Raw genomic sequence first — 13554 nt, 5'->3', positions numbered from 1 at the left:
ACACATACCTACTCACACTATTGTGATCACAATATTCATCAGCAAGACATACGCACCCCCCTCTTTACATTAACAATCTGGAAAAGTGAGGCTACACTTCTATAAACTGGAGATGCATTTAGCTGCCTTTGAATACTCTGACCTGGTGGTGGTAGCCTGGCTCCTTGTGTCTGCCCACACTGACTTGCCTGGTTGGGATCTGCCATGGCTGCTGGTTTCATGGCTGGGGTCTGACTGGGCCTGATCTGGGTCTGATCTGAGCTTCTTTACAAAGAAGTCTGCAATATTCTTTTCATTGTTATCTGTCCCTACACAAAATAAGACGGATTAATTCATTAAAGACGGTGGCATTCTCAAGTTCTGTAATTGGGAGACATTCATCGCTGACATCCACCGTCTTCCCTATTTTTTTTTTTTTAAATATGAGCTTTGTCATTTTCTGGTTATTTGTGATAGTAATGTCACTAGTGTCTGTATCGTCAGAAGAATCTTCAACACTGTTGGGAATATACTCTTCTCCACTCTCATCTGAGGTGTGATCATAAAGCTCCTCTGAATCAAAGTCAACCCGACCTTTCATCTTCAGGAAAAGTGAAGAGAAAAAAGGTAAATTCAGTTTCAGGCACCATGCCACTTAAGCATTTGGCAAACACACTTAATTAAGGCAAAACTATTGGTTTAGAAATGTTAAAGGATAAGACCGGTTTTTTGACATTGGGCCCTTGATTTCACATTATAACATGATGTTCTACTCACCCCTGCTTGTTGTTGAACATTTGGAGCTGTTCCGAAGATATTCGCGAGGCGTCTGGCTGCTCTCTTGAGATATTCGGCCATGAAACGGTTTCCTATGGGCAAGCTTATACAGGCACAAACTATGCTGTTTATAATTTATTAATTACTCTACACTAGCACTGATAACGTGGAGGGCGTCGCTTACTTAAAAAAATTCGGGTTATTGTAATTTAGATTTTTTTGTCGTAAAGTGGGTGTTACTGACGTCCTCGTCGTGCTACTGCCACAGACAGCCCACAGACCTGCTGCCTATTTATTCATTCGGCTAAAATTCAAAATTAGTAACCCGGATTTTTTTAAGTAAGCGACGCACCTCCACGTTATCAGTGCTAGTGTAGAGTAATTAATAAATTATAAACAGCATAGTTTGTGCCTGTATAAGCTTGCCCATAGGAAACCGTTTCATGGCCGAATATCTCAAGAGAGCAGCCAGACGCCTCGCGAATATCTTCGGAACAGCTCCAAATGACCAACAACAAGCAGGGGTGAGTAGAACATCATGTTATAATGTGAAATCAAGGGCCCAATGTCAAAAAACCGGTCTTATCCTTTAAGTATATGCATTAATATTTAATGTGCGTGTTGCACACCTGTATACTCTTGGTCCTCCTCAACCTTGGAATAAACCGTTTGTCCTGGTCAGTGAAGTTAACCTCAGATTCAGAAGTCAGACTCCATGTCTATAATGTTTAAACAAAAGTGAAAAATTGTACTAGACATTTGTACCAATCAAATTTCCACAATTGACAAAGTATCAACATCAAAGTACCTGGCAGCTTCCATTTAGCAGTGAAGAGCTGGTGTATGGCCCCTGAGATTCTTCAGAATCTGTGCAGCCAAGGGAAGGAATTATTCCAGCTGTATATGTTGAATGATCAGGGTATGATTCATCCAAGTTCTATAGGAGAAATAGATAAGATAATCTGACACTGGGAATCATTAAGACATTTTGCTGACTATGAGATCCAACTTCACAGGGCTGTATGTTAAAATAAAGAAATAAAATACATTTTCTTAAACTCTCCTACAACAGCTATATGGGACATCTTGACAAAAAAATTACACGACAATGCAATATCCCATTTCATTATCTGATCTCAACCCAACTCAAGTGGACTTTCAAGTTCAAATTGGTTGAGATTTATCCAATATCTTCTGTCTACACTGGAATATTGTAAAAACTGAATTTAGCATGCATGCATGGTGTTTTGTTGAGTTAATGCATGAAAAATTAATGACCGTGTCAGTAAATGTACAGAGTATTACATAGCCAACGTGGTCTCCACAAATAAAGACACCTGACAAGTGTGTAACACAGCAGCCATCGTACATGACTGGACGGTCCCCACTTGATCAGTAAAACCAAACTGTGCTTGGAAACATATTTGACATCAGAGCGGGACTGATCTAAACTAAATCAAAACAAACTGTACTCACAATAGTAAACTTTGCACATATTTGACTAAAAAAGAAAAAACAATATTGAAATACAACTGATTCTTACCTCCATGATGGCAGGTGAATGTCTCTCAGGAGACTTCGGTATCAGAGGACTTGTCAGTCCATAACTGAAATAATAACATACTATTAATGCAAAGCTACTCAACAGGATCACATTCATAAATTAAACATATTTTTGCATAGATACAACATGTATGTAGCCTGCTGTAGCACTGCAGTGACTGTAAAGATCTGACAATAAGCCATTATTTGCAATCATTACACTTTCTTGACAGCACACTGACCATCATTCATAACAAACCTGTTTCCTCCATGGCCAATCGCTGTCACCATAGTCATATGTTATTTCTTCTTCTGGTTGAATGTCCCTCAAGGCAAATAAACAGAGGTATGGTTTGCAATTGGGCTGTCTGTGGTCATCATTGACAAGTCGTCCAAGGCTGTAATCCTCTTGAGATGCATCAATACTTGAGAAAGATACAAAATGAGTGATTATACTTATATAAATATTTAAATACTAATTACATTACCTTGTGTTAATGTAACAACAAATGTCATCTCAAGGCACTTAGATAGTAAGTCCAATTCAAGCCAATTGGAATTCAATTAATTAATAATAATCATAATTCATAAAATAATCCAATTCGTTCATATAGAGCCAATTCAAAAACAATTTCCTAGCTAAGAAAACCAACAGATTGCACTGAAAACTTTTTGTTTTTCGGTCCAATCTCCCGGCCTGAGCGTGCCTGAGGCGACTGTGGAGAGAAACGACTCCCTTTGAACAGGAAGAAACCTCTGGCAGAACCAGACTCAGGAAGAGTGGCCATCCACCTCCACCAGCTGGGGTTTGAGAGGACAGAAAGGGGGGAGAGGGCCGCGGCGGCGGCACTGTAACACCATTCAAAGGATATCTGTTGGAACAGGGAAACACGAGTTAATGACCACAATAATATCACATATACATAGTAAGAGTAAAGTGAGGAAAGGTGTGACAGATGAGGCCCCCCAGCAGTCTAGAACTATAGCAGCTTAACTATGGGATGTTTCAGGATTACCTGAGCCATCCCTATTCAAGGTAAACACAAGAAACTTGTGCTAACGAAAAAATAAATAATAAAATAAAGGACCAGACTCAGTGAGTAATTCCCTATACTCCCTATATAGATCTGCTCCTCACACCACAACAACCATCTTTTTACAGCCACAAGCTACCTCAGCCTCTCACCAACTCCACACCAGTCACAGATAGGAATTTCGAATCCTGTCATCTAACACTTTGTCCCCAACTGTGCTGCCCTGTAATGGTAAGACCTTTCCTGTGTACAATGTACATGGAATAACTCATCTCCATGAAGATGCCAGGCACTTCAACTGCTACCTAAATGACATTTCCTGTTTTCCATTTGAAAACTACCTGCAGCAGATCAAGAAGCATGTGAAGGCAATAAAAAAGTGAATTAAAAAAAAAAAAAAGAAGCATGTGAGGATTGGGAGAAATCCTCTGGAACAAGTCACCAGACGTTTATCGGAAAGCGAACATTCAGAATGAACAAGAGCAAAACGCACCCCAAAGTGTTTGTTTCTGTTAAAGAAAGGGACAGTTGTTTTCTCTTGGAAGATGAGAGGTTTGCTTTTGTTCAACAGAAAAATGCAGATGGTACCTTGGCTTGTCAAATCCTGCACCAGCGTCACACTTCACCATTATTTCACCAACCATGTAGCTCTGGACTTGTAAATATAGTGTGCATAGGAAATGGTCAGGTGAGGATGAAAAAGGATCTGTTCCGCAAGGTGGCCTACCTCCCACAAGAATCTGGTGGTGCTGTGCTCATAACCCTTCGCCATGGCCTGGATACACACATTAAAGGTTCAATTTTCATATATTTTTTAAAAGCTATAGCCCATCCATCCGTTAGTTTTATTCTCCGATACTCCTCCCACCTGCGTGTCCTTTCTCACTCCAACCTACTCTGGAAAAAAAAAAAAAATCCTTTTCTTAATGTAGCCCTCATCCCTCCTTCACACATAGCCAAACTCTCTAAACCTCAATCCACTAAATTAACTGGGTCCCATTTGCTTATTGGTAATTGTAGGAGCCAAAGTATTCCTTTGCTTCTATAGGTTTTACGTCATTCATTCAATTCAATTCATTTTTATTTATATAGCGCCAAATACAACAAATGTCATCTCAAGGCACTTAGATAGTAAGTCCAATTCAAGCCAATTGGAATTCAATTAATTAATAATAATCATAATTCATAAAATAATCCAATTCGTTCATATAGAGCCAATTCAAAAACAATTTCCTAGCTAAGAAAACCAACAGATTGCACTGAAAACTTTTTGTTTTTCGGTCCAATCTCCCGGCCTGAGCGTGCCTGAGGCGACTGTGGAGAGAAACGACTCCCTTTGAACAGGAAGAAACCTCTGGCAGAACCAGACTCAGGAAGGGTGGCCATCCGCCTCCACCAGCTGGGGTTTGAGAAGACAGAAAGGGGGGAGAGGGCCGCGGCGGCACTGTAACACCATTCAAAGGATATCTGTTGGAACAGGGAAACACGAGTTAATGACCACAATAATATCACATATACATAGAGAGAGTAAAGTGAGGAAAGGTGTGACAGATGAGGCCCCCCAGCAGTCTAGGCCTATAGCAGCTTAACTATGGGATGTTTCAGGATCACCTGAGCCATCCCTATTCAAGGTAAACACAAGAAACTTGTGCTAACGAAAAAATAAATAATGAAATAAAGGACCAGACTCAGTGAGTAATTCCCTATACTCCCTATATAGATCTGCTCCTCACACCACAACAACCATCTTTTTACAGCCACAAGCTACCTCAGCCTCTCACCAACTGCACACCAGTCACAGCGGGGTGGGGATGCAAACCCTGGTTCGGGTAGGGGGAGAAATAAAAGAGGTAAGATAAGCGGGAATGGGATTCAAACCCTGGTTCGGGTAGGGGGTAATGAAAGTATAGAGGGTGCCAGAGGTGGAGGCAGAACAAGACACACTAGCAGACACACTATCAGATTCAACAGACCTAACTATAAGCTTTATAAAAAAGGAAAGTTTTAAGCCTGGTCTTAAAAGTGGAAAGGGTGTCTGCTTCCCGGACATTTACTGGCAGCTTATTCCACAATAGAGGGGCCTGATAACTGAAGGCTCTGCCTCCCATTCTACTTTTAGAAACTCTGGGAACCTCAAGTAAACCTGCAGTTTGGGAACGAAGTGCTCTGTTAGGAAAATATCTTACAATGAGATCTTTAAGATATGATGGAGCTCGGTCATTAAGAGCTTTATATGTAAGGAGAAGAATCTTAAATTCTATTCTGAATTTAACAGGGAGCCAATGAAGAGAAGCTAAAACTGGAGAAATATGATCTCTGCTGTTAGTTCTCATCAGAACTCTGGCTGCAGCATTTTGGATCAACTGGAGGCTTTTCAGAGAATATGTGGGACAGCCCAATAATAAAGAATTACAGTAGTCCAATCTTGAAGTAACAAATGCATGAATTAGTTTTTCTGCATCACTCTGAGACAAGATGTTCCTGATTTTAACAATATTACGAAGGTGAAAGAAGGCAATCCTAGAAACCTGTTTTATATGCGAGTCAAATGATAAGTTCTGGTCAAAAATAACTCCAAGGTTCCTCACTGTAGAACTAGAAGCCAAGGAAATACCATCTAGAGTAACTATATAGCTAGACAATTTCTCCCTGAAGCGCTCAGGTCCAAAGATAACGACTTCAGTTTTGTCTGAATTTAGCAGCAGACAGTTCTGAGTCATCCAGGTCTTTATGTCTTTAAGACATGCTTGTAGTCTGACCAACCTATTGGGTTCATCTGGCTTTATAGATAAGTACAGCTGAGTATCATCAGCATAGCAATGGAAATTTATGCCATGCTGTCTAATAATGTTACCTAATAGAAGCATGTATAAAGTGAAAAGAATCGGTCCAAGCACAGAACCCTGGGGAACTCCATGACTTACTCTGGTGTGTGAGGAAGATTCTTCATTTACAAGAACAAACTGAAATCTATCAGATAAATATGACTTAAACCAGCCTAATGCAGTTCCTTTAATCCCAATAACATGTTCAAGTCTCTGTAATAAGATACTGTGATCGACCGTATCAAATGCAGCACTGAGATCCAACAGGACAAGCACAGACACAAGTCCGCTATCAGAGGCTAAGAGGAGATCATTGGTAACTTTCAGCAGTGCAGTTTCTGTGCTATGATGCACTCTGAATCCTGACTGAAACTCTTCAAACAGATTATTTCTGTGTAAGTGATCACAAACCTGAGCTGCAACTATTTTTTCAAGAACTTTAGACATAAAAGGGAGATTGGATATAGGTCTATAATGAGCCAACACTTCTGAATCAAGAGTAGGTTTTTTAAGTAAAGGTTTCACTTTTAGGTTAAATAATTCTAGAATGCGCTGCTGAGGGTGGCAGCATGTTGGAGTAGCTCTGTACCTCACATTGAGATTTTTCTTTTTCTCTAAATTTCATTCCTGTTATTTCTTGGAAGAAATTGCATTTTTTGGACAACTGTTCCTTCCTGCCTTGGATGCTGTGCAGCTGGATTAATTTTTCCCAATACTTTTGTATATTTTACTCTTTTGTCATGATGCATCACCATAGCAACAAGGTGGTTTACAACAGGGAGCAGCTGAATAACATTGGAAAAGCAGAAATAATTCGACAACTGAAGCCAGAAATCCCACTGGAATTGAAAAGGAGGCGTCGTGGATGCAGAGCAGGAGCAAAGAGGAGAGAAAGAAAGAAGAAGTTCAAACCATCTCTGCCATCCTGCATCATGGGAAATGTAAGATTGTTAGCTAACAAGTTGGATGAACTTTTAGCCTTGATAAGGACTCAGCAAGAATATCGGGAATGTAGCATTATGTGTTTTACTGAGACATGGCTACAGGATCATATACCCGACTCCAGCGTCTCTCTGCCGGGCTTCCTGACTGTACGAGCAGATCGAGATTTAAAGAGTAGCAGGAAAAGGAAAGGGGGTGGATTGGCAGTGCTTGTCAACAACAGATGGTGTCACCCAGGACATGTTACTGTGAAGAGTCGTCTCTGCAGTCCTGACATTGAACTATTGGCAGTAAGTTTTCGTCCATATTATTTGTCAAGAGAGTTCACCAGTGTTGTTTTGGTGGCTGTTTACATTCCACCCTCAGCTGTTGCTGACACTGCATGTGATGTCATCAGTTCCGTTGTTGCTAAGATACAGACTCAACACCCCAATTCTTTTGTGGCAATATCTGGTGATTTTAATCATGCCTCACTCTCTGCTACACTGCCAACTTTTCAACAGTTTGTCAGCTGCTCTACCAGAGAAAACAAGACATTGGATTTGTTTTACACAAATGTCAAGGATTCATACATTTCCAAATCAAGACCTCCCCTGGGAAAATCAGATCACAACCTTGTTTTTCTCTGTTCAGCATATAAACCCCTTGTCCAGAGACTACCTGTCACAAAAAGGACTGTTAGAAAGTGGTCAGAGGAAGCTGAAGAAGCCTTACAGGGTTGTTTTGATGCAACCGATTGGATTTCTCTTTGTAAGCCACATGGAGAGGACATTAATGCCATGACTGAGTGTGTGACTGACTATATAAACTTCTGTGTGGACAACACCATCCCCACCAGAACAGTGAGATGCTTCCCTAATAACAAACCCTGGATCACCAGTGAGCTAAAGGAACTATTGAACAAGAAAAAAAGAGCCTTTAGGGAGCGAGACAGGGAGTTACTGAGGAGTATACAGAAGCAGCTCAAAGTCAAGATCAGAGAGAGCAAGGAGGTGTATAGAAAGAAGTTTGAGAGTAAACTGCAGAGGAACAATATCAGAGATGTGTGGTCAGGAATGAAGAAGATCACAGGCCTCAAGCAGAGGGAGGATCGGATGGATGGAAGTCTGGACAGAGCAAATGAGCTGAACACATTCTTCAACAGGTTCAGTTCAGGAACAAGCTCACCATCCTCCCCTCCTGTTCCCAGCCAAAGAGACATCCCACCCTCCTCTGACCCACAGCTTTCCTGTAACATCTCCACCTCCACCTCAGTCATGGATTCTTCTGCTTCCACTAGCTTGTCTTCAACCCAATCAGGAGATGCTGCTGTCCCCTTTGCCTCCCCCTCCCACTTTTCTGTTTCTAGAAGTCAGGTGAAGAGGCAGTTGGAGAGACTGAACCGGAACAAGGCTGCAGGTCCAGATGGTGTCAGCCCCCGAGTCCTGAAGGCCTGTGCAGAGCAGCTCTGTGGGATTCTGCAACACCTTTTCAACCTTAGCTTGACCCAAGAGAAGGTACCACTGTTGTGGAAGACATCCTGTCTGGTTCCGGTACCAAAGAAAACTCACCCCTCAGACATCAATGACTACAGACCTGTTGCCCTGACATCCCACATAATGAAGGTCCTGGAGAGACTCCTGTTGACCCACCTGTGTAATCAAACCAGCACATATCAGGACCCCCTGCAGTTTGCTTATCGCCATGGAGTTGGAGTTGAAGACGCTATCATACACCTGCTTCAACAAACCCACTGTCATCTGGATAAAGCAGGCAGCACTGTGAGGATCATGTTCTTTGATTTCTCCAGTGCATTTAACACAATCCAGCCTGATCTGCTTAGTCTGAAACTCCAGAAGACTCAGGTGGAGGCCTCAACAATCACCTGGATTAATGACTACCTGACAAACAGACCACAGTTTGTCAGACTGATGAATTGTGTGTCTAACCAGGTGATCAGCAGCACAGGAGCACCACAGGGGACTGTACTCTCACCATTCCTTTTCACTCTGTACACTTCAGACTTCCAGTACAAGTCAGACTCCTGTCATCTACAGAAATATTCAGATGACTCTGCAGTTGTCGGGTGTATCAGAGATGGACAAGAAGCTGAGTACAGAGAGCTGGTGGACCGCTTTGTGGCATGGTGTGGGAACAATCATCTTATCTTGAATGTTAACAAAACAAAGGAGATGATTGTAGATTTCAGGAGAAACAGGGTCAGATCAAACCCTGTTTCCATCATGGGAGAAGAAGTGGAGGTGGTTGAGGAATATAAATACCTTGGTGTTCATGTGGACAACAGACTGGACTGGAGACACAACAGTGAAGCCATCTACAAGAAAGGACAGAGCAGACTGTACTTCTTGAGGAAGCTAAGGTCCTTCAAGGTTTGCAACAAGATGTTGCAGATCTTCTACAAGTCTGTTGTTGAGAGCGTCATTTCCTCTTGCGTCATCTGTTGGGGCAGCAGCATCAGAACCAGGGACCTAAAAAGACTCAACAACCTGATAAGGAAGGCTGGTTCTGTTCTGGGGACGACTGTGGAACCTCTGGAGACAATAATGCAAAGAAGGATTTTGCATAAAATCAAGAGAATTATGGACAACCCTGAACATCCTCTCCATGAGACCTTTATCAGAAAACAGAGTCTCTTCAGTCAAAGGCTTCTTCAGTTTGGATGCAAAACGGACCGTTACAGGAAATCTTTCCTGCCCACAGCCATCAGCATCTATAATAACTCCTTGATTTAATTGGGCTACATCAACATTTAATTTCCCTCTGGGATAAATAAAGTATTTTTGAATTTTTTTTTAATTGAATTTAATTACAGCAACCTTAAAAGTCTGAGATACATATCCTGTCAACAAAGACAGATTGATCAAATCCAATATGGAAGTGTCAATTAATGGGAAAACCTCCTTGAACAGTCTGGTTGGGATTGGGTCTAAAACAGAAATTGATGGTTTAGAAGAGACTATTGCTGTTGTTAGTTCAGAGAGATCAACTGGGCAGAAGCCGTCTAAATACAAATCAGGTTCTAAAGATACTTCTAAAGCTGCTGTACTTGATGATACATCACTGACTAATAGTGGGAAGGACTCCATCAATCTTCTCTCTGATAGAAACAATTTTATTAATTAAAAAAGCTCATGAAATCATCACTGCTGAGAGTTAAAGGAATAACTGGCTCAGCAGAGCTCGGACTCTTAGTCAGACTGGCTACAGTGCTGAAAAGAAACCTGGGATTATTAGGGACCAAGCAGTGAAACTGCAAGGACCCTATTGTATCTGTAAGGTTTATTAGGGACCGAGCAGTGAAACTGCAAGGACCCTATTGTATCTGTAAGGTTTATTATTAGGGACCGAGCAGTGAAACTGCAAGGACCCTATTGTATCTGTAAGGTTTATTATTAGGGACCGAGCAGTGAAACTGCAAGGACCCTATTGTATCTGTAAGGTTTATTAGGGACCGAGCAGTGAAACTGCAAGGACCCTATTGTATCTGTAAGGTTTATTAGGGACCGAGCAGTGAAACTGCAAGGACCCTATTGTATCTGTAAGGTTTATTATTAGGGACTGAGCAGTGAAACTGCAAGGACCCTATTGTATCTGTAAGGATTATTAGGGACCGAGCAGTGAAACTGCAAGGACCCTATTGTATCTGTAAGGATTATTAGGGACCGAGCAGTGAAACTGCAAGGACCCTATTGTATCTGTAAGGTTTATTATTAGGGACCGAGCAGTGAAACTGCAAGGACCCTATTGTATCTGTAAGGATTATTAGGGACCGAGCAGTGAAACTGCAAGGACCCTATTGTATTTGTAAGGTTTATTAGGGACCGAGCAGTGAAACTGCAAGGACCCTATTGTATCTGTAAGGTTTATTATTAGGGACCGAGCAGTGAAACTGCAAGGACCCTATTGTATCTGTAAGGATTATTAGGGACCGAGCAGTGAAACTGCAAGGACCCTATTGTATCTGTAAGGTTTATTATTATTTATTATTATTAGGGACCGAGCAGTGAAACTGCAAGGACCCTATTGTATCTGTAAGGATTATTAGGGACCGAGCAGTGAAACTGCAGGGACCCTATTGTATCTGTAAGGTTTATTATTATTCTTTCTTTCTTATTCTTTGCAAAAGGTATGCGAAAACTCAGGAAATTTTGCGAGCGCCACGTGCTAGTCGACGACATGAAAGAATCTAAACATTATATCTTTGGGAGTCGCTCATTGGCTCTGTAGCGCCCCCTACGATGCTTAAAAATGGTCCCTGCAATAGGATTAGTTTCGCGTGGGACGACGAAATTCGGTACACTCATTCATCATGCCCAGACGCACAAAAAAGGGAAATGTCTTTTTTTTCCACACCTCGCATTTGATCAAACTCGTCCTACAGATTTCATGCTACAAGCTTCAAACTTGGCCAGGTTACTCTTAAGACATGGGGGGAAAAAATCATTGGCCAACTTTTTCAAACCTCAAAGGGCGTGGCCGTGGCGACGCCTCAAATTTATGACTCGCCATAAAAAATTAAGTCGCTTATAACTCCCACAAACATTATCCAATCTGTCCCAAACTTCATACGGTGAATGCTGGACCCAGCCTGAATGTGTACATATAAAATAGAGACATCCACCTACAGCGCCAACTGCTGGTGGTTGGAAATTTCTTTTTTTTTCACACCTCGCATTTGATCAAACTCCTCCTACAGATTTCATGCTACAAGCTTCAAACTTGGCCAGGTTACTCTTAAGACATGGGGGAAAAAAATCATTGGCCAAATTTTTCAAACCTCAAAGGGCGTGGCCGTGGCGACACCTCAAATTTATGACGCGCCATAAAAAATTAAGTCGCTTATAACTCCCACATACATTATCCAATCTGTCCCAAACTTCATACGGTGAATGCTGGACCCAGCCTGAACGTGCACATATAAATAAGTGATATCCACCTACAGCACCACCTAATGGTGGTTGGAAACTTCATTTTTTTCCACACCTCTTATTTGATCAAACTCCTCCTACATATTTCATGCTAAAATCTTCAACCTTGGCCAGGTTACTCTTAAGCCATGGGGGCAAAACTTCATGGAGAAACTTTTCCAAACTCTGAACGGTGTGGGCGTGGCCAGAGGTGAAAATCGTGTGATGGCGTTTGTAATATGAAAGCCTTATCATCATCGCAAAGTCATGAAACTTGGTACACACGTCCACCCTGACGACCTCGTACGTATGTAAAGGGTATTGTGTGTGGGCGGAGCAAAATGGCTCAGTGGCGCCCCCTAGAAATTTTCAAAAACCCCTATGCATTGGGGTTATTGTGTGCTCGTACGTACGCAATGGTAATCGTGCGTGTGGGCAGAGCTGCGCGACTACGGCATCCAGCGCATGCCCAACGTGCGCACATCCCAACGTACGCACGTCCCGCTCACAGCTGCTTGCAGCTTTCTAGTTATTATTAGGGACCGAGCAGTGAAACTGCAAGGACCCTATTGTATCTGTAAGGATTATTATTTTTCTCCTCCTCCGTTATTCTTTCTTATTCTTTGCAAAAGGTGCTCGAAAACTCATGAAATTTTGCAAGCGCCACCTGCCAGTCGACGACATGAAAGAATCTAAACGTTATATTTTTGGGAGTCGCTCATTGACTCTGTAGCGCCCCCTATAATGCATAAAAATGGTCCCCGCATTGGGCTTACTTTCACGTGGGACAACGAAAATCGGTACACTCCTTCATCATGCCCAGACGCACAAAAAAGTCTTATGGTGCCATGGTCCCACACCCACAGGAAGGCGGCCATTTTGGATGGAAGTTGCGTTTTCGTGCCATTTTTGACCGATTCCACGCCTTGCATAAGATCGAACTTGTCCTACAGATTTAATGCTACAGACTTCAAACTCGGCCAGGTTACTCTTAAGACACGGGGGGGGGAAATTCATGGGGAAACTTTTTCAAAACTGAAAGGGCGTGGCCGTGGCAACGCCTCAAAGTTTGATGACTCACCATCACTCGCCACTAAAAATTAAGTCGCTTATAACTCCTACATACAGTATCCAATCTGTCCCAAACTTCATACGGTGAATGCTGGACACAGCCTGAACGCTCACATATAAAATAGTGACATCCACCTATAGCACCACCTGCTGGTGGTTGGAAACACAACTCCTTCTAAATATTTAATGCAAAAACCTTCAAACTTGGCCAGGTTACTCTTAAGACATGGGGGGAAGAATCATGGACAAACTTTTCCAAACTCTGAACGGAATGGGCGTGGCCAGGCAATGAAAATCGTGTGATGGCGTTTGTGATTTGAAAGCCTTATCATCATCGCAGCTTAATGAAACTTGGCACACACGTCCACCCTGACGACCTCGAACGTATGTAAAGGGTATCGTGTGTGGGCAGAGCAAAATGGCTCAGTGGCGCCCCCTAGAAATTTTCAAAAACCCCTCCGCATTGGGGTTATTATG

Source organism: Odontesthes bonariensis, chromosome 12 (assembly GCF_027942865.1).
Source record: "Odontesthes bonariensis isolate fOdoBon6 chromosome 12, fOdoBon6.hap1, whole genome shotgun sequence".
NCBI classification, from domain to species: Eukaryota; Metazoa; Chordata; class Actinopteri; order Atheriniformes; family Atherinopsidae; genus Odontesthes; species Odontesthes bonariensis.
Note: the sequence above shows the minus strand (reverse complement) of the source record.